Source organism: Eurosta solidaginis, chromosome 3, assembly GCF_040869045.1.
Source record: "Eurosta solidaginis isolate ZX-2024a chromosome 3, ASM4086904v1, whole genome shotgun sequence".
Classification (NCBI taxonomy): domain Eukaryota; kingdom Metazoa; phylum Arthropoda; class Insecta; order Diptera; family Tephritidae; genus Eurosta; species Eurosta solidaginis.
In genome coordinates this window covers 23,457,858-23,479,009 of record NC_090321.1, presented here as the reverse complement: position 1 = coordinate 23,479,009, position 21,152 = coordinate 23,457,858, and the positions used below count along the sequence as shown (strand labels likewise).

Below are 21,152 nucleotides of genomic sequence, written 5' to 3'. Positions count from 1 at the left end.
GTGCCGAGTTGCCACATCATACATAACAAAACAAATAAAATAGAACTTCGACACACATAAAACACATCACAAATTTCACAATACGTATCGCCGAAATAGATTTGGAGCCAAAAAGGGGCAAACATTTTAAAGAGGGCCAAAAAAGAGCTAGGAGCTAAACCGGAATTTTTGGAGCTAAACGCAAAAAAAGGACTAAATCTGGCTCCAAAAGCACCAAAATAGCAACACTGATGTCCAGACATTAATAATGTAACCTTCATGCTCTACGGTTTTTATACTCAGCTGAGCAGAGCTCACAGGGTATATTAATTTTTTTCGCATAACGGTACCCCGTAACGGCATAAACTAATCGAGATAGATATAGACTTCTATATATCAAAATGATCTGGGTGAAGAGAGAAATTCATTTAGCCATGTCCGTCCATCCGTCTGTCTGTCCGTAAACACGATAACTTGAGTAAATTTTGAGGTATCTTAATGAAATTTGGTATGTCAGTTCCTGGGCAACATTCAACTCCGACATTTGTCTCCAAAACTCTCAGCTGAGTATGTAATGTTCGGTTACACCCGAACTTAGCCTTCCTTACTTGTTATTGTATACTTTGGATGGTATTCGGTACTTGGTGGCCGTCTTACATATTGACGTCGTCCCTTTCCACCAGACATGACAATCTTCGACTGGTCCGACCATAAAATATTGCGCCATTAGACCAAAAGCCAATTCAAATGTTCTTTGGCAAGTGCAAGTCTCTTTTGTACATGCGTTTTAGTCAACAACGGTACTTTTCTTGCACTGTGCGTATCCAGGTCGTACTCACGTGAACACCATCGAACGATCTTATCAGTGGCGTAGGGAGGTTTTCTTGCGCCCGAGGAAACTATTTTTTTGGTTGACCTTATGACGTAGAATAGAAAATTAGTAACATTTTGGACCATGGGCGTGGCACCGCCCACTTTTAAAAGAAGGTAATTTAAAAGTTTTGCAAGCTGTAATTTGGCAGTCGTTGAAGATGAAATTTGGAAGGAACGTTACTCCTATTACTTGCTATATGTGTTTTAAATGAAGATTAGCAAAATCGGATGACGAAAAAAAAATTTTTTAAGTCAAATTTTAACAAAAAATTTAATATCTTTACGATATATAAGTAAATTATGTCAACATTCAACTTCGACATTTATCGCCAAAGCTCTCAGCTGAGTATGTAATGTTCGGTTACACCCGAACTTAGCCTTCCTTACTTGTTATTGTATACATTGGATGGTATTCGGTACTAGGTGGCCGTCTTACATATTGACGTATTACATGACAACCATCGACTGGTCCGACTATAAAACGTTGCGCCATTAATCCGAAGGCCAATTCAAATGTTCTTTGGCAAATCAAAGTCTCTTTTGTACATGCGTTTTAGTCAACAACGGTACTTTTGTTGCACTGTGGGTATCCAGGTTGTGCTCACGCGAACGCCAACGAGCGGCCTTCTTTCATACAAATTGCCCTAAAAAGCCCTCTTTCTGACGACAGATAAGTTTCCTTCGTTATAGGCCAGAATATGAATCAAACTATGAAGGAGGGGTTATGGACGTGACAAATACATATGTATTTTGGGGAAAAATATTTTATATTTTAAAGAAGTACACATACATACATAGCTATTTAACATCTGACAGCTTTTTGCATTTCTAGGGCATATTTGATTATTAGAAAGATTTCTGTAATTTTTTGGTAGCGGACACGTACAAGGATAAGGTTCAATTTAAAAAATACACCGTTTTCCATATTTTCTTATACTTTAATTTCAATACTAAACAAAACTCTAGAAAAATTTAAATGAGAGCAAATATGTACACAGATCTGGGTTGAGCAGTGCAACTTTATTAATGTAACGAATTTAGGGAAATTCCGCTTATTTGCAACCTTCTGCTAACGTTCGAATCGCTAAATTGTTGAATAAATAACTCCAATATTCAATAATACAAAATGGTCTTTATTAGACTACTTTGAGAGTACTTCACAATAACACTTATAATTCACAACCAATAGCGTGCTTAAATCAAAACTGATTAATCATGCCTCAGCTTGCGCTGCTTTTATACTCTCGGTCTCCTCGTTCACCCATTTCTCCTAAGTTCTAGTAATTTCGTGAACTTCATGCTTGGTTACCAGCCATATAAATGTATATGTGTAGTTTGTAGCCATATGAGTGTGGATATGTGAGTAATACTTCGGCTGATAATGACATGCGTTTGTGAGTATCTCTCCGCTGCCTTGTATGTATGTGTGTTAATGATGATTGATTTGTGTACGTAAATACGAGTGGCTGCTTAGTATGCTAGTATCGCTTAGTGATGCTAATATTCGTCACATTAGTAAAAGGGCATTAGTGTTGTTAGTAAAACAGCCAAATTATAAAAACCGATTTAGCTTATTTTTGAAATCACAGTTCTTTGTCCAGGATAAGGGAAAATCATAAAATATTTCATTTTCCACATCATACATATATTTAACTTTCAATATGAAGTGATAGATATAAAGTCTAACCACTTTTAATTTTTTTACGTGCACCTTATTTCGGATTAGCTCATAAACAAATTGTATATTTGAATGCTTACATATGTAGTATGTATGTTTTATTTTGTTTTTAATTTTCAATGTTTTTCGCTATTCCTAAAGCAAGTGAAGGAAGTATAATGTTGCACTAAAATGCTATACCTCATTTGTTAATAGTACATACTGTATATTAGACTGGGTCGAATTTATTAACCGATGTCGCGCCACCGATTTTTCGATAGGATTTGGGCTCAGGAAAAAAAGTTCCACTACGCATATCCAAAAAAATTATTTTCGAGCCTGCGAAATTTCATTTTTTGACTTTTTTTCGTCTTTGATTTTTAAGGTTTTTTTCATGACCTACTAAAAAATTTTCATTTGATTGTAAAATTGTCCGACCCAAAAATTCCGCTAAAAACGTTGTCGATAACAGTTTTTTGGAAAAAAAAAAATATCGACAACGTTTTAGCGGACATTTTTGGGTCGGAGAGGATATACATATGAAAGTTTTTTTAGTAGGTCATGAAAAAACCTTAAAAATCAAAGTCAAAAAAAGTAAAAAAAAAATAAAATTTCGCAGGCTCGAAAATTATTTTTTTGGGTATGCGTAATGGAACTTTTTTCTCCTGAGCCCAAATCCTATCGAAAAATCGATGGCGCGATATCGGTTAACTTCCGTCCATACAAATCGACCCACCCTACTGTATATATATGAATGAGCATACAAATATATGTAGGCATGTATGCATAAATAACAACAAATAATGTTTTTTCTAAATTTGCAGTGATTAGAAAATAAGTTATTTGCTTGATAATAACTTTTTATATACTAGAACTTTCCGCAATAATTTGTTAACAAAATATTTACTTAGGATGTATTTATTACGCTCGCATCATTCATGCATAACAAGCTGCGTTATCAATATTTTCATGTTAATGCTTACAAATTTGTATAAATGCCAGCCCTTAGACCAAGTATGACGGAGTGCCTTTCTAATATTAGCTCACCACCAAATGGATGTTCAGTGGCTGCCGGGGGATACTTCGCCGCAAGCGATTTAAAGTAGTGAGTTGCTTGAACCGGATCAGAAGGGCTAAACCCTCAAAATCATGTTTTTTAAAATAGTATAGCGTATAGCCTCTAATTTAGGAAAAGGTTCCAAGACTTGTTGTTTATTTTCTAGGGCTTCCCAAAAACGTGTTTTTTTTTTTTGACATTTTCGCTAACGTTTTTCTCCAAATATGCAGATCGTGGAAATTTGGTATCCAGTTAAACAGATGTTATGTACCCAGCACATAAAAGTTTGATAACTACCCTTAAATATTTGCTGCACCTAAATTTCGTGTGCTCCGCTTCCTAGATAAATATATAGAATTTCCAACCCAATTGTCAACCTCACCTACCCCTGGCGAATCCTGTTTCTTTGACAGCCGAGGCTATGGTGACCCCAAGTTCCTTTTGGATCTAGGGGTGGGAGGGCGGTATGGCTTAGAAGGTTTCATGTTGTCATACCAAATCGTTTTCGAGAAGGTCGGGCTAGTACCTTAATGGTGCTTGTTACCGGAACGTACCGGATCTGCATCAGGAAAAAGACCATCCTTATCGGCACAACAACAAAATCAACATATAGGCACCATCCAACCAATTTGTAGCGAAAAGCAAAAGGAGCACGACGCGAATTGGAAGGGAAACTCGGCCAAAATCTCCTTGTAGGTAAATGGCGCCAAGTATTCATTTATTTTTTTCTACAGGCGATGTCACATTATGATGACACAAATCAATGAAACCTTATTTGGCCCTACTTTAATTTGCCGAATAAGTCTTTTTATACTCAGCGTGCTTTGCACACAGAGTATATTAACATTGATTGGATAACGGTTATATATATAACAGGAATAAAGGAATCGAGATAGATATAAATTTCCATATATCAAAATCATCAGCGTCGAACAAAAATTTGATGCGTGCGTCCGTCTGTCCGTTAACACGATAACTTGAGTAAATGTTCAGATATCTTCACCAAATTTGGTACACGACCTTATCTGGACCCAGAATAGATTGGTATTGGAAATGAGCGAAATCGGATGATAACCACGCCCACTTTTTATATATATAACATTTTGGAAAACACAAAAAACCTCATTATTTAGTAAATAACACACCTACAATGTTAAAATTTGACGTGTGGACTGATATTGAAATTCTTGATAAAAATTTGAAAACATTTTTTAAAATGGGCGTGGCACCGCCCACTTGTGATAAAATCAATTTTACAAATATTATTAATCATAAATCAAAAATCGTTAAACCTATATTTACTATAAGAAATTCTTTGTAGAAAAATTAACGAAATCGGTTAAGGACCACGCCCACTTTTATATAAAAGATTTTTAAAAGGGTCGTGGTTGAATAGAATAACCTATATCTTTGCAAAAAAGAGCTTTATATCAATGGTGTTTCATTTCCCAAGTGGATTTATAACAATAGATAAGAAAAAATCAAATTTTTAAAAATGGGCGTGGCACCGCCCCTTTTATGACTAAGCAATTTTCTATGTTTCGGGAGCCATAACTCGAAAAAAATTAACGGATCGTAATAAAATTGATTTTCCCTATAGTAGGAAACATTTCTAGAAAAATGGGCGAGTTCGGTTAAAGACCACACCCACTTTTATATGAAAGATTTTAAAAGGGTCGTAGACGAAAATAATAAGCTATAACTTAGCAAGTTTTGAATCAATGATATTTCACTTATCAAGTTTTATTGTAAGAGGAAATGGGGAGACATTGTTATGTAGAAAAGTAATTTATCTGAAATGAAATGTGCAACTGAAGCTTATGCTGAGTATATAATCTTCGGTTACACCCGAACTTAGACACATTCACTTGTTAATATTATCGTCGGTAGTCCGAGAGTTCGACAGCTGTCTGCCTGTCGTAGAAGAGATGGCTACCATTTTACTGGTATATCCAATAACAACAAACTTCAAACAACAGCACCAAAAAACTTTTAAAGTGATGACTGGCGGTAATGAGATGTGGTGAGTTCTGAAATAAGCTGGAGAAATTGGTGCTTTATCGGTAACCGTATCGGTAACCTTATAACAGCTGATTCGACCAACCTTATGAGAATCAATGCAATCGATTATTGGTGCCGCTAAGGTCGTAACCGTATCGTAGCCAACCAATTGCCCTACAAGACGTAGGTAACTAGTTCACCCACACATTCAAAGCTTTTTTCGCGCTCCACTAACACATCGACGTTTCTTGCTGCCATCGAAATGACAGCGTCACATTTTAAAACGATGAAAAACTACAATTGTGGTAATTAAACTAAAAAACTAAAAAAGTGCTTGTGCTACGGGCTTTTAGGTGTGACGTGTGTTAGCTGTTTAGGCACTTCTAAATTAACCTGGCGCATTAACTAGATGCAGCCAAGTCCTCTTGCCACCAATTGGAATTGGAAAATTCGATTTCCAAAACTAAAAAAGGTAACGTTTTCAAGACAGTGCACAACCTAAACAAAGGTGGTATCAAAAGACGCGTGTCGAGATCCGTTTTTACAATCTGAAAGTTGTATAGAATCGACGGGATGGCCTAGAAGGTTTCAGGTGGTCATACTAAATCGCTCCCGGGGAGTGTCCTTATCGCTACAACCAAAGCAACATTATTTGCTCTCTGCTTTTCATTCATACGTATGTATGTGTATTTTTAAATAATAAAAAAAATGTTATATTATTCTAATATATATCATCTCTGCCGGGGTGCGATTCAGCTCAGGATATGCCAAAACAACAAGAAACCTACAATTAAATGCAGATTCACGTGTCATTTGCCAAGGATTTACCGGTAAACAAGGTACTTTCCACAACCAACATGCTTTGGAATACGGTACAAAATTGGTTGGATGTATTTTCCCAAAAAAGGGTGGAACTACGCATCTTGGTTTGCCAGTATTTGCTTCGGTAATTTATATTGATTTGTATTGATTAAAAATTGCAATAGTAGATAATGTAATTTGAATTAAAATTGAATAGGTAGCCGAAGCAAAAAATGCAACTGTTGTTTATGTGCCGCCACCGGGAGCTGCTGCTGCTATCATAGCAGTATTACAAGCACGACATTTCTTTGATTGGTTGCATAATCGAAATTGTGCCCTAACATGATAGGGTTCGCGTTAAGCACGCTATGTTAAAGCAAAATAAATCTCGTCTAGTCAGGCTCGATTGTCCAGGATCATCGCACCAGAAAGGGTAAGTAAATTGTATACCATATTAAATATATATACAACATGTATAAATTTGTTAGTGATAATTTGTCATGCTTTTGTTGATAATCAACTGAAGAAGGCAAATACCAAAGAGTTCGAAGTTCATGTAAATACCAATTGATTTCTTTAAATAGCGTTTGGAGGACAAAACCTATATGTATGTATGTATACAATTGCATAGAAAGGGAGGGATTAATTAATTATGATCAGTAGATTTATAGGATTTTTATTATTTTCCCTGCGTCGCCGTTGCCATTACATTGCGTTAAGAGAGGACATCAACACCTTACCCACAACCAGTTAAAATTTTAGTAAATTTTGCTCTTTTCATTGCTGATTCAAAATGTGGGAAGTTATATATGTAGCATTCCATGGAGAATGGTAAATTTTAGCACACTTTCGCATTGCGGTCATTATTAATATTCAATCCCTAGAAGGTTCAATGTAGTCATATCAATAGGTCCGGAGATGGTCGGGTTAGTACCTCAATGGTGCTTGTTACCGGAACGTAGATAGATAATTTATTGAGGATTGCACAGTGACTTGCACATCTCCTTCACAGCACCTCATCGTAGCCGACTTCTTTGATGAACCCTAGCAGAGTTCTTGGCTTGAGGGATTAAATGTGGGAATGCACTGGCCATGGTGAGCCCATAAACTTAGCCCTACGTTTTGAGATTGCTTCGTATTCTTGTAGGATATGGTCCGCCGTCTGCTGATCGATCACAAAATCGGCATGTGTTATTCGATAGTATGCCCACTTTCTGCATACGGCTGCTCAGTCTATAATTGCCCTGTAAGAAAGCTCTTGGGATTCTTCGGTTATCTTTCGATAGGTCTATTATTGCCCTGTAGCGACTTGTGCTATAACTTCCTAACAGTAACTTAGATTGTTTCAAACCTGGCGTATTGCTCCAGTGTTCTTCCCCCTTCCTCCCCCCCCCCCCCCCCCTTCTCCTAATAAATGCCCCCGTGAGCCAACTGACAGGAACGGCTCGGGATCGATGGGTCATGCAGTTCCTGCCTCTCTTTCCGGGTTGTCCGCCTGCTCTTGTTGTAGCAGTGCTTCGCCCCATCCAATAGGTGCGACAGATCACAAATTGTCATCAATGTCCTCTAACGGGAGTCCAAGGAAACAGAAAGTTTCAACAGGGGTGGACCATAATGAGAGGAGTGTTAGAGGCGTTGATTCCACAATACAGCTAAAGAGATGGTTGGTGTCATGTGGGGACACATTATAAGCAGGACATATGTTTTGTATGTCGGGGTTGATTCTGGATAGGTAAGAGTTTAACCTGTTACAGTATCCAGATCGAAGTTGGGCTAGAGTAACTCCCGTTTCCTTAGGGAGAGTGCGTTCCTACTCTGCTAGTTTTTTCTTTGAGTACAGGATTCACCGGGCAATTCCTGGCATAGAGGTCCGACGCCTGTTTGTGGAGTTCACTCAGGACCTGCTTGTGTTTTTCAGCTTCAGACGGCTGTGTTCCTAGGTGCCGTATTTTCTCATAATGTAATGAGGGCGTGAACAACAAGAAGCAACAAAAGATTTGTAAAAGTTACGAGGACGTCGGGTTTTGGGATCAAGCCCAGAGCAACCTGTCCGATGCAACCATCCCTTGCACGTGACACACTGACAAGAGTATGACCGTCCTAAATAGATTCTTTTCCGGCAAACGCAGCAAAACCATTTCTCATGACCGGGGTCAGGAGAAGGACACGGATTGGGTTCGCTACCTTCCCGGAGGAGGAGAGTATGGCGCACACCCGCTGCATGGATCTGCTTGTATCTGCTGGGAGGATGATAATTTGTGGGAGGGATGCAACAAACTAAACACTAGAGTCCGCCTGCTCATTACCCTGTACTCCCCTGTGGCATGGGACCCAGCGCAACAGTACTACGTTGTGCACCCAAGGACCAGTGCTGACTTTATTTCGAACGCCACAATTGCCTTTAGTGGGGCCTGACTGTCTGACTGAGTATGGCAATTGTTTCATTGGAGTATCAGCGCTGAAGGTTCAGCTTAGCGCACCAACATATGGCGAATACTTCCGCTTGAAAGCTGCCTACTTTTAGAGGTACTGATATTTTGGCTCTGGGTCCGAAGACTGGCTTCAATCCCCTCTGGCGTCTTCGAACCAGGGCCGTAAAGAGAAAATCCGGGCCCGGGACTAAAAAAATTTACGGGCCCCCTATAAAACATCCGCTAATACATTTGATTAACGTGAATTAATGACGTTTCATTCATAAATCATTATTGATGGATTACATCAAAAAAAATTTTTGCCACATCAACTAAATGATTTTTGGCTAAGAGCTGACAATAAAATTAACACAGAATATTTACTATTTGTTTTATTTTATTGTAACGTAGAAATAAAATTCTCTTTTAACAGCCACATATTATTTCAAATAATCTTTTCTAGTTATTTGGTAACATTTTCTTACATTTATGATAAATTTAATGATGATTATATATTTTAATTATTCAATATAGAATGTTCGGATATCAAAGAGTGGCTTTACTTGCTTTTTTGCTGCAAAATTTTTATACTAAGTTGAGCAGAGCTCACAGAGTATATTAACTTTGATTGGATAACGGTTGGTTGTACAGGTATAAAGGAATCGAGATAGATATAGACTTCCATATATCAAAATCATCAGTATCGAAAAAAAATTCGATTGAGCCATGCCCGTCCGTCCGTCCGTCCGTCCGTCTGTCCGTTAACACGATAACTTGAGTAAATTTTGAGGTATCTTGATGAAATGTGGTATGTAGGTTCCTGGGCACTCATCTCAGATCGCTATTTAAAATGAACGATATCGGACAATAACCACGCCCACTTTTTCGATATCGAAAATTTCGAAAAATCGAAAAAGTGCGATAATTCATTACCAAATACGCATTAAGCAATGAAACTTGATAGGTGAGTTGAGCTTATGACGCAGAATAAAAAAATAGTAAAATTTTGGACAATGGGCGTGGCACCGCCCACTTTTAAATGAAGGTAATTTAGAAGTTTTGCAAGCTGTAATTTGGCAGTCGTTGAAGATATAATGATGAAATTTGGCAGGAACGTTACTCTTATTACTTTATGTCTGCTTAATAAAAATTAGCAAAATCGGAGAACGACCACGCCCACTTTTTAACAAATTTTTTTTTTTAATTCAAGTTTTAAAAGAAAAGTTAATATCTTTACAGCATATATGTAAATTATGCCAACATTCAACTCCAGTAATGATATGGTGCAACAAAATACAAAAATAAAAGAAAATTTCAAAATGCGCGTGGCTCCGCCCTTTTTCATTTAATTTGTCTAGCACTCCGGTCTTGTCTTTTCGCGCGAGCGGTTGTACGGGTCATCCTCCACTCAACGTAAATTATCGGGCCTCTTACGTTGAGTGAAAAATTAAAATAGGCCACAAGGTTGGCTGCAGTGCTTCCCTCGGGCGTTTTGGCGGAGTTGGGAGATGCGTTGCCTCCCTGACCTGGAGTTGGGGCGGTTTCGGGTTCTCCTAACAGGAGTCAAAAACTCGTGCATATTTAATAACTGGCGTGGCGCCATTAAAGCCAATTCGCTTTAAATACACACATAATTGATCGTAACGGGTCGTGAAAGACACTTGGCAACAGGCCACTGAAAATAAATGTTCATATACACACATACAAATGAAAAATAAAAATTCTCGAAAATAAACGGGACAATTTAACGGAGTATATATAATCGATGCTGAAAAAGCATGCTCAATTTACATACTACGCAATGTCATTGCATACATCTAACTGCAAATTTTATTAAAAAAAAAAAAAAAAAAAACGATCGATTCACATGACGAGTGAAGATAAATTTTATAAAATATAACATTAAATACAAAAAAGACAATTACGAGACCATTTTGACAAACCGAGGGAGGAGGTTGCTCCCATAATGTAAAGCAAACCAACTGCAATCAATCAAGTAATTTTGAGTGTTTACAACAAAAATTAAAAAGACCAAACAAATATAAGCACTGATACTACCAAGTAGTAACAAATTAAACGGAAAACACTAGAGATACCAATCAACATACAACCAAGGAAATACATCACTACCCAAGTACAACCTGGCGCTATACGGACACATAAAGATCCGTGCCATTATCAATACTCACAAAACGAGTATTCAAAGCCACAAAAAAAAAAAAAAAATTTGTCTAGGATGCTTTTAATGCCATAAGTCGAACAAAAATTAACCAATCCTTGTGAAATTTGATAGAGGTTTAGCTCCTAGGACGATAACTGTTTTCTGTGAAAAAGGGCGAAATCGGTTGAAGCCACGCCCAGTTTTTATACACAGTCGACCGTCTGTCCTTCCGCTCGGCCGTTAACACGATAAATTGAGCAAAAATCGATATATCTTTACTAAACTCAGTTCACGTACTTATCTGAACTCACTTTGTATTGGTGTAAAAAATGAGCGAAATCCGACTATGACCACGCCCACTTTTTCGATATCGAAAATTACGAAAAATGAAAAAATGCCATAATTATATACCAAATACGGAAAAAGGAATGAAACATGGTAATTGTATTGATCTATTGACGCAAAATATAACTTTAGAAAAAAAATTGGTAAAATGCGTGTGACACCTACCATATTAAGTAGAAGAAAATGAAAAAGTTTTGCAGGGCGTAATCAAAAGCCCATGGAATCTTGGAAGGAATACTGTACGCGGTATTACATATATAAATAAATTAGCGGTACCCGACAGATGATGTTCTGGATCACCCTGGTCCACATTTTGGTAGATATCTCGAAAACGCCTTCACATATACAATTAAGGGCCACTCCCTTTTAAAACCCTCATTAATACCTTTAATTTGATACCCATATCGTACAAACACATTCTGGAGTCACCCCTGGTCCACGTTTATGGCGATATCTCGAAAAGGCGTCCACATATAGACCTAAGGCCCATTCCTTTTTAAAATACTCATTAACACCTTTCATTTGATACCCATATCGTACAAACAAATTCTAGAGTCACCCCTGGTCCACCTTCATGTCGATATCTCGAAAAGGTGTCCACCTATAGAACTAAGGCCCACGCCTTTTTAAAATACTCATTAACACCTTTCATTTGATACCCATATCATACAAACACATTCTGGAGTCACCCCTGGTCCACCTTTATGGCGATATCTCGAAGAGGCATCCACCTATAGAACTAAGGCCCACTCCCTTTTAAAATACTCATTAACACCTTTCATTTGATACCCATATCGTATAAACAAATTCTAGAGTCACCCCTGGTCCACCTTTATGGCGATATCTCGAAAAGGCGTCCACTTATAGAACTAAGGCCCACGCCCTTTTAAAATACTCATTAACACCTTTCATTTGATACCCATGTCGTACAAACAAATTCTAGAGTCACCCCTGGTCCACCTTTATGGCGATATCTCGAAAAGGCGTCCAGCTATAGAACTAAGGCCCACACCCTTTTAAAATACTCATTAATACCTTTCATTTGATACCCATAACGTACACAAAAATTCTAGAGTCACCCCTGGCCCACCTTTATGGCGATATCTCGAAAGGGCATCCACCTATAGAACTAAGGCCCACTCCCTTTTAAAATACTCATTAACACCTTTCATTTGATACCCATATCGTATAAACAAATTCTAGAGTCACCCCTGGTCCACCTTTATGTCGATATCTCGAAAAGGCGTCCACCTATAGAACTAAGGCCCACGCCCTTTTAAAATACTCATTAACACCTTTCATTTGATACCCATATCGTACAAACAAATTCTAGAGTCACCCCTGGTCCACCTTTATGGCGATATCTCGAAAAGGCGTCCACTTATAGAACTAAGGCCCACGCCCTTTTAAAATACTCATTAACACCTTTCATTTGATACCCATGTCGTACAAACAAATTCTAGAGTCACCCCTGGTCCACCTTTATGGCGATATCTCGAAAAGGCGTCCACCTATAGAACTAAGGCCCAATCCCTTTTAAAATATTCATTAACTCCTTTCATTTGATATCCATATCGTACAAACGCATTCTAGAGTCACCCCTGGTCCACGTTTATGGCGATATCCCGAAAAGGCGTCCACCCATAGAACAAAGGCCCACTATCTTTTAAAATAATCATTAGCACCTTCCATTTGATACCCATATTGTACAAACGCATTCTAGAGTCACCCCCGGTCCACGTTTATGGCGATATCCCGAAAAGGCGTCCACCCATAGAACAAAGGCCCACTCCCTTTTAAAACACTTATTACACTTTTCGTTTGACACCCATATTGTACAAATGCATTCTAGAGTCAACCCAGGTCCACTTTTATAACGATATTCCGAAATGCGTCCACCTATAGAACTTAGGCCCACTCCCTTTTAAAATACTCATTAACACCTTTCATTTGATACCCATATTGTACAAACAAATTCTAGAGTCACCCCTGGCCCACCTTTATGGCGATATCTCGAAAGGGCATCCACCTATAGAACTAAGGCCCACACCCTTTTAAAATACTCATTAATACCTTTCATTTGATACCCATAACGTACACAAAAATTCTAGAGTCACCCCTGGTCCACCTTTATGGCGATATCTCGAAAAGGCGTCCACCTATAGAACTAAGGCCCAATCCCTTTTAAAATATTCATTAACTCCTTTCATTTGATACCCATATCGTACAAACGCATTCTAGAGTCACCCCTGGTCCACGTTTATGGCGATATCCCGAAAAGGCGTCCACCCATAGAACAAAGGCCCACTATCTTTTAAAATAATCATTAGCACCTTCCATTTGATACCCATATTGTACAAACGCATTCTAGAGTCACCCCTGGTCCACGTTTATGGCGATATCCCGAAAAGGCGTCCACCCATAGAACAAAGGCCCACTCTCTTTTAAAACACTTATTACACTTTTCGTTTGACACCCATATTGTACAAATGCATTCTAGAGTCAACCCAGGTCCACTTTTATAACGATATTCCGAAATGCGTCCACCTATAGAACTTAGGCCCACTCCCTTTTAAAATACTCATTAACACCTTTCATTTGATACCCATATTGTACAAACAAATTCTAGAGTCACCCCTGGTCCACGTTTATGGCGATATTTCGAAAAGGCGTCCACATATAGAACTAAGGCCCACGCCCTCTTAAAATACTCATTAACACCTTTCATTTGATACCCATATCGTACAAAATAAATTCTAGAGTCACCCCTGGTCCACCTTTATGGCGATATCTACTCTGAATCATCCGTAATCATCTCATTTAAATTATCTTCAGAACGCCTTTTGGGTTTCCTCTTTCGAATGTCCGGAACCTTTGGCGAGATGTTCAATTGATTAGCAACTGTTTTGCATTCGTTTAAAATTGTTTCCCATTGGTTCCTGATCAACTTCAAATCAGCTAATAAGGCATCTAGATGTCGGACCTCAACATCTGTGGCGGCGTCTCTCGCTTGGAGGACCACACTTCTTTCATTAATGGCAGGGTTTTGAACCAAATTGAGGACACCAAGATACATTCGAACTTGTTGATGTACTTGAGAATGCCGGTAACATCGCCGTATGCTTGCGCAGTCAAATTTGGCTTTTGGCTGAAAGACTATGAAGAGAGCCTAGGTACATTTTTTTTGAGGATGTCACATCGTTGTGGAGTGCTGCCGAAGAAAATAAATGCAGCCTTACAACATTCTGCAGCATCAACACCACATAAATTGATAGCGGTTTCTTTTCTGAAATAAATTGTTGCCTAAGTAAATGGTAATACTCTACCCCATCGGGTTAGGGGGTCAGAATATACCCGCGGTAGGTATGCCTGTCATATGCGTAAGAGGGGACTAAAATATCAGATTCCAGGGGCTGTGTAGCGCAATCCTGCAGGTTGCCAGCGCAATATATAGCTTCCCCAAACCTAATTGTCAACCCCACCTATCCGCGGTGAATCCTGTTTCACTAACAGACGAGGCTCTGGCGACCCCAAGCTCCTCATGGAACTTGGGATGGGGAGGGAGGGGATGGCCTGAAGGTTTAATGTGGTCACATAAATCGTTCCCGAGATGGTCGGGCTAGCACCTTAATGGTGCTGTGGTACCGGAGCGTACCGGATCTGTATCCGGCAAAGGACCATCACATCGATAATACTCCTCAAAGCCTTCGGGGAGCAACCTTATCGCAACAACAACAACAACAACAACAACAATAGAGTTACTCCTACCCCAGAAAATGGTCAACTTTTATAGTGCATACAAAGAACATTTCAACTCACCAAATTCACTCATATTAACAGAGCATATGTGGAACTTAAGAGCGAATTGAGAGTTTCACAAAGTTGCACTGCCACACCGCCATTTTATACAGGGTAAAAGTGTAACGCTTTTGCGTTGCGAGCAGGCAAGAATTTTCACAAAAGAACGATATACCCCGTAAAGGCGTTGCCTGTTTTTTAGAATAGAACAACAATGCTTGCGTAACACTTTATCCAGAAAAGAAAACGCTATCATAGCTGCGGGTTGCACAAGGCGAGTAATCAGCATTCGAGTTTTTGTCGAGAATGTGACGTAGTGCTCCGTTGTAAGCTCCTTTCATATTGGCGCCGTTATCGTACCCTTGTGCACGACAATCTTCAATCATGTATGGCAAATTAGATCAGCGATTTTCTGAGCAGTTTTTTGGTTACAATTCACGAAAGCCAAAATCTGTTCTGGAATTGTAAATTTGTTGCTTTCGAATTGAAATGGAGTGAGCGCAAAATGAACGTAGTCAACGTGACTAGCATCAAGCATAGCATCAACGATAATAGCAAAATAATTCGCTTTCTTGCCTTGATCTAATATAGTTTCCCTCACATGCTTTGCACAAATTTCTATAAACTCGTTCTGAATGTCTGGGGAAAGATAGTGAACTTGTAAACGTTTGTGCTGCTATTGTGAAATCCTAACTTTCTCCAAATGATCTCTAAGTATCGGATCATAATGGCTTATGAGATCTTAGATGCCCAAAAAATGTCCATCCTTTCGCTTTTTGAAAAAAAAATAGTGTCCAAAATTCTATATAAAATTTCTTTCCAATTTTGAGTTTCAGTGATTAGCTGTTCATTGATAAGTGTATCAATTGTAGCCTTCTTTCGAATTAGGTTTTGTAAAGATCGCCATTGAATATAACATTTATTGTGATCTGCAGTATTTTCGTGTGATGGCAGTTTAGCGTATAGCTCCTTCCATACCTGGAATTTCGAATATTCGCCAGGACAACAAATTTTAGGTCGATTTAAAGTATTGGTGCTTAACAGACGACATGGTAGGCAATAAAAAGCATTGCTACTGGCACTCCACATCAACCAGTGACGCTCCACTTTCTCTCCATTTGGCAAGATTCTGTTTAACAACGAGGTAGGAAATGCCTCGTCATGACAATCACGTGGAAAAATAACAGGGCACTTTTGATGACCTCTACGAATTATTTCGTTGACTTCTTCAGATGGTGGTATTGTTGGAAGGCTTTTTGAAGATGAACCTTCATCAGTGTTACCACGAAAACTTTACGCTTTCGGATTCATGTAAACATATATTTTTGTTTGATGTTTTTATTGTCTCCTAATTGTTCGAGGGACCAGGTAAAAAATCATTATCAATATTCGTTGCTTTTGAAATTCGGCTTAAAATTTCCACATGGAACAACAAAACTCTCCTGAATTAAAAAAAATGTCTTAGTACCTCTAAATCGCGGGCCCCCCGAGAAATACCGGGCCCCCTGAGAAATATCGTGCCCTGCGCTTGCCAGGCTAAAGCTCCAGCTCTTAGGAGTGATAAAGCTGTCAGATCTAGAAGCAGCAAGTGGCTTAAGTCCTAGGAAGCTTCTAGTATTTGTCAAGAGGACGGAGTTTTTTTATAACATAGGTCCTGGTTCTTGATAGGGTTTTCAGCTTGGTCGTTAAAACAAACTTCTGGTAACACTACGGACTCATTCAGTCTATGTGAGATCCTCATGAACCGGCCACTTCAACCTAACCTATATTTTGTGTTTTGGTTTTTACTTTAGAATCTACCGGTTAAGTAAGCGATGTCAGCTAACTAAGCGCCTTCAAATGTAGATCCATAAGGAACATGAGGTCGCCAGAGCCTCGGCTGTTAAAGAAACAGGATTCGCCACGGGTAGGTGACGTTGACAATTGGGTTGGAGAGGCTATATATTGCGCTGGCAACCCATTGAAAGGATTGCGCTACAAAACCCCTTGAATCAATTTGGTATTTTAGTCGCCTCTTACGACAGGCATAGCTACCACGGGTATACTCTAAGCCCGCTAACCCGCTGGAGCCATGAGAAGCGTGAGTGCACTTTGGGTGTCGCAAGGCAAGTTCCGTCGTGCCTGGTGTTGTTGGGTGAGCGGCCAGGCAAGGCAGCAGGGTACACATGCACCATTCAGGAGGATACCCTCGCTGAGCCCAGAAAATCTGGGAAAATTAGATGTACTGCTCAGATCCAGCAAACGAGTGATCTGTACTGGCATATGATAAACTTGCAGACAACCAAACGTTTACTTTCCTGTCCAAAAGGGAATTGGTGCTCGGCACTGCTGCTAAAGAATAATAGACGTAGTCATATCAATTCGTTCCCGGGTTACTCGGGGAAAGCAGTTTTAGCAGTACTTTGCCCGTTTCAATTTGCACATCCATTCAAAGAACTTCGCATAATGGATTAAACAGTCATCTGCATTTATTCGTTTTTGTTTTTGTAGCACGCCTAATTTACTATCTATTACCCCAACATCTATCAATTATCCCTTGTTATAATCTTCGGGTACCCCCGCTACCAGAACTTGCCTTGGCATGGTGGAGGTTCACTTGAATTTACTTTACAGGTCCTGATTCTGGTTATCTGAAATCCCCTTGATTATCTTGTATTTATAAATATATTAAGCACTTCCGGTTATATTAAAAACTTATTATCTATCCTTACTGATATTCGTTTCTTTTTCATTCTAGGTAATTCGATTTGACGATGTGGGCATACCAATATTCCAGCTGTGTCTGTAAGAAGAACGTACATTTGCTCAAACTACAAGAAAACTGCGACAACTGTCCCTCGGCCTTTTTAGTATCACATATAAGGCCCTACCACGCATATTATGGGAAAGGGTCAAGTTCAAAGGCTCAACATCACCTGCAAATCGACTTTGATAGCACGAAATGGGGCTGCATATATTCCGGTATTATATCTACAACACTCATATCTATGCAAACTGATACTAACAACACCACCCGCGCAGGAAAAATTTAGCACCATCAGTGTGAGCTTCGAAACTCAAAATGGTTTCAGAAAGGGCACGACTACGAATGAGTTTGTCTTTACATATGTAGTTTGTACATATAAATATGCACATATGTAAGGTTTACTAGAAAATTAAGGAAATTATTTGTAAAAACCATTGTATACATAATTTATTCATAATTAAATATTATTTAAACAAAAGGGACGCGTTTCATTCATATACACGTACACTATTTTGAGAGAGCGCATGCGTTACCTTTTTCACGACAGCAATGTAGAAGTCATTAAGGCCCTTATTATGTATGCCACCGTGAATGTTTGCGTCGCATTCACTCACATTCACATTCACCCAGAATTCGTATTTTATAACTTCTTACGTATTCGCGTTCGTTCTCTTACGTAGTCACTACGTATTCACTGTGACTGTCAAGCCCAGTACGTAGCCAGTATAGCCACTTATTAATTTTGTTATTTCGGCAAAGTTTGCAGTGCAATTTTTTCGAAATAACATTGTTTTAACGAGCTGGCAATATTGCAGGGAAAGACCTGACAAAAATAAATAAAGAAAACAGTGTAAACAAATAATTAAATCGCTTGTTTGTTAATATTGATTGTTTGTTAATATTTTTAAGTGCAGTGATTGTAAATAATAATAAGCAGCTCGGTTTATATACTATGCAATACTATTGCATACATCTTTATTGCAATAATTAAAATTTGTGAGCATGGAAAAATAAATTTATATAAAAACAAAAACAAACATATTACTGATTTTGTGAAAAGTGATATGCCTGAGTGTTCCACTTTAGCCTCCTCCAACCAGGCAGGCGGATAGCCGAGCTTTCTCATACGATAGAAAAATAATGGAATTTCTCCACGGTTTAAACCAAGTGCTGCCTGTAGCTTGTCTCTTATTACACCTGGACGAAAATGTCAAAATCTCTGCTCACTATAAATATGATATCTCTCTTGAGGACCTGTATGTGGCGAAGGGAGTTTCGATAGGTAGAAGATAAACAAAAGCGAGGATAGGAAACCACGCTGGTGTACCCCTTGTTTTATTCTTCTTCCGAGTCTTGCAGTAACGTGCCGTGGTTGACTGTATCCAAAGTTGGTAAAAGTCTAGTTGAGGGGTCGACTGCTAATACGCTACCAAAAATATCGAGAGAGGTGTCAAAAGACGCGTATTGACCTCGACAACAATAATCCGGCGGAAAAGAATAATTTTATCTCTGTCCGGAGATATTTGCAGTTGAAGTTGGCTATTTCCATGTGGTTGCTGTCATGTTGTGGTTCCCACACAAAAAATTGTGAACACAAGGGCTTTGTGCGGATATAGTTTTGGTCTCCAAACCTGTGTTGGACCCACCTAGGGTAATTTTTAATAAGCGCGGCCGAAGGCCGCCAAGGCAAAGAGGTGTTCTGTGCAAAAATACTATGGATCCCATCCCGGTTCCGGAGGGACCCGCGGGTCAATTTTCGGTTTTTCGTTAATATCTTTTGAATGCGTTAAAATTTTTATTTTCCGCCTTCGGATTATTAATACTGATGTAATTTTTTCTGTTTTGTTTGTTGATAATTTAGTGTATTGTTCTGTAAATTGAATTGCATTTTGTACGCATATTTGGTGAAATTTTCGTTTAAAACATTTTAAGAATTTGATCTTCATCTGCAACTGTGTCAATCGATTTATATTTCGCCACTTCACCGGGAATTTGGTTCTGAATGCGATCATTGATTTTGTTAGCATGATCATTTTAGGGAGCTAAGATTGCTCGTTCGCATAGCCAAAAAAAAAACTTAATTTTAAAATTCTTTATTCTCAAATATGAAAAACCTTCGTCTTGATAGAAGGAACTTATAGCCGAAATTTGGTGATGATTGAAGTCTGGGAAATACGTTTCCATAGCGACAACACACATAATTTGATTTTTATAGAAGTTTAGATAGACTGAAGCTATCAAATTTTTTTAACGGCGGCAGATTACTAAACGTCCAAAAGGAATAACAGCTAAACTCAACAATGCAGTCAAACTTTAGGCATTAAAATAACTTAAGTTTGTACGGCAGCCATACTTCTGAAGAATCCCATTTGTAGGGAAGGTGCCACGCCCCTTTTTTCCTAATTCCACATTTTACTGGAAGTGTTAGGACTTAACGTCATATTACTCTTTACCAATTTTCATTATCCTACCATAACTACATCCAGACATGTGCAGTATGATATATTCCATTTGTATGGGAAGTGCCACGGCTTCTGTGCCAAACGATAGTATAATTTTTTACTTTTTACTGCGATACTTATGTTGCTTTTTCATGTGTTTGAACATAACAAGCAAATATTCACCCAAGTGAATACCTCAAACGTGACCCAGAAGCAAGTGAATATTTTGACAGCAAAAATGAGTGTTCGTGACACTTTCGTCGCTATATAATACGAAAAAACGTTAGACAATCACCTACAGTCACCGATAGTCACCGAAGTGAATGAAGGCTCTTATATGATACGAATTTGGTTTCACTTGGGTGAAAGTGACTCTTCGCGTCGCTTTGCGTTATACATAATAACGCCGTAAGACGATAATTGGTGACCAAGTTATTGGTAACGATTAAGTAATCGATTAGGTAACGGGTACCTGTCTTGTAGGGTGGGTTTTGGTTTACCGTCGTAACGATAAACAGCTGATTACGTTAGGGATACGGATACAGCGATACGACATACAGCACCAATGACTCCGGCTATAGCCGGCTACACGGCCTATCAACTGCGTTAGCTATCAAAAAATGTATCCTATATATGGCTGTAATGAATTAAGGAAGGCAGAGGGAGATAAAGTAGTTTTGAGCGAAGTCTCGTTTTCGTCTGTCTGTACCAGAAATATTGCTGTTAAGATAATCACTATATTTTCTGTATACTTAAGCCGAAGTCATTGGTGCCTTATGTCGTATCCGTACCGCTAACGAATCAGCTGTTTATCGTTACGACGGTAAACCAAAACCCAATTGGTTGGCTACGATACGGTTACGACCTTAGCGGCACCAATAA

General features: G+C 38.8%; 1 protein-coding gene and 1 long non-coding RNA gene across 2 annotated transcripts in view; both read left to right on the top strand.

Moving 5' to 3' along the window:
• The window catches only part of LOC137246283 (senecionine N-oxygenase-like), a 339,460-nt gene that overhangs the window by 167,961 nt on the left and 150,347 nt on the right, over positions 1-21,152 (top strand). The window lies entirely within an intron of this gene.
• On the top strand, positions 6,055-18,270 carry LOC137246282 (uncharacterized). The gene is made up of 4 exons (XR_010951435.1): positions 6,055-6,243; positions 6,324-6,513; positions 6,586-6,801; positions 17,821-18,270. It is a non-coding gene; the product is annotated as an uncharacterized lncRNA (long non-coding RNA).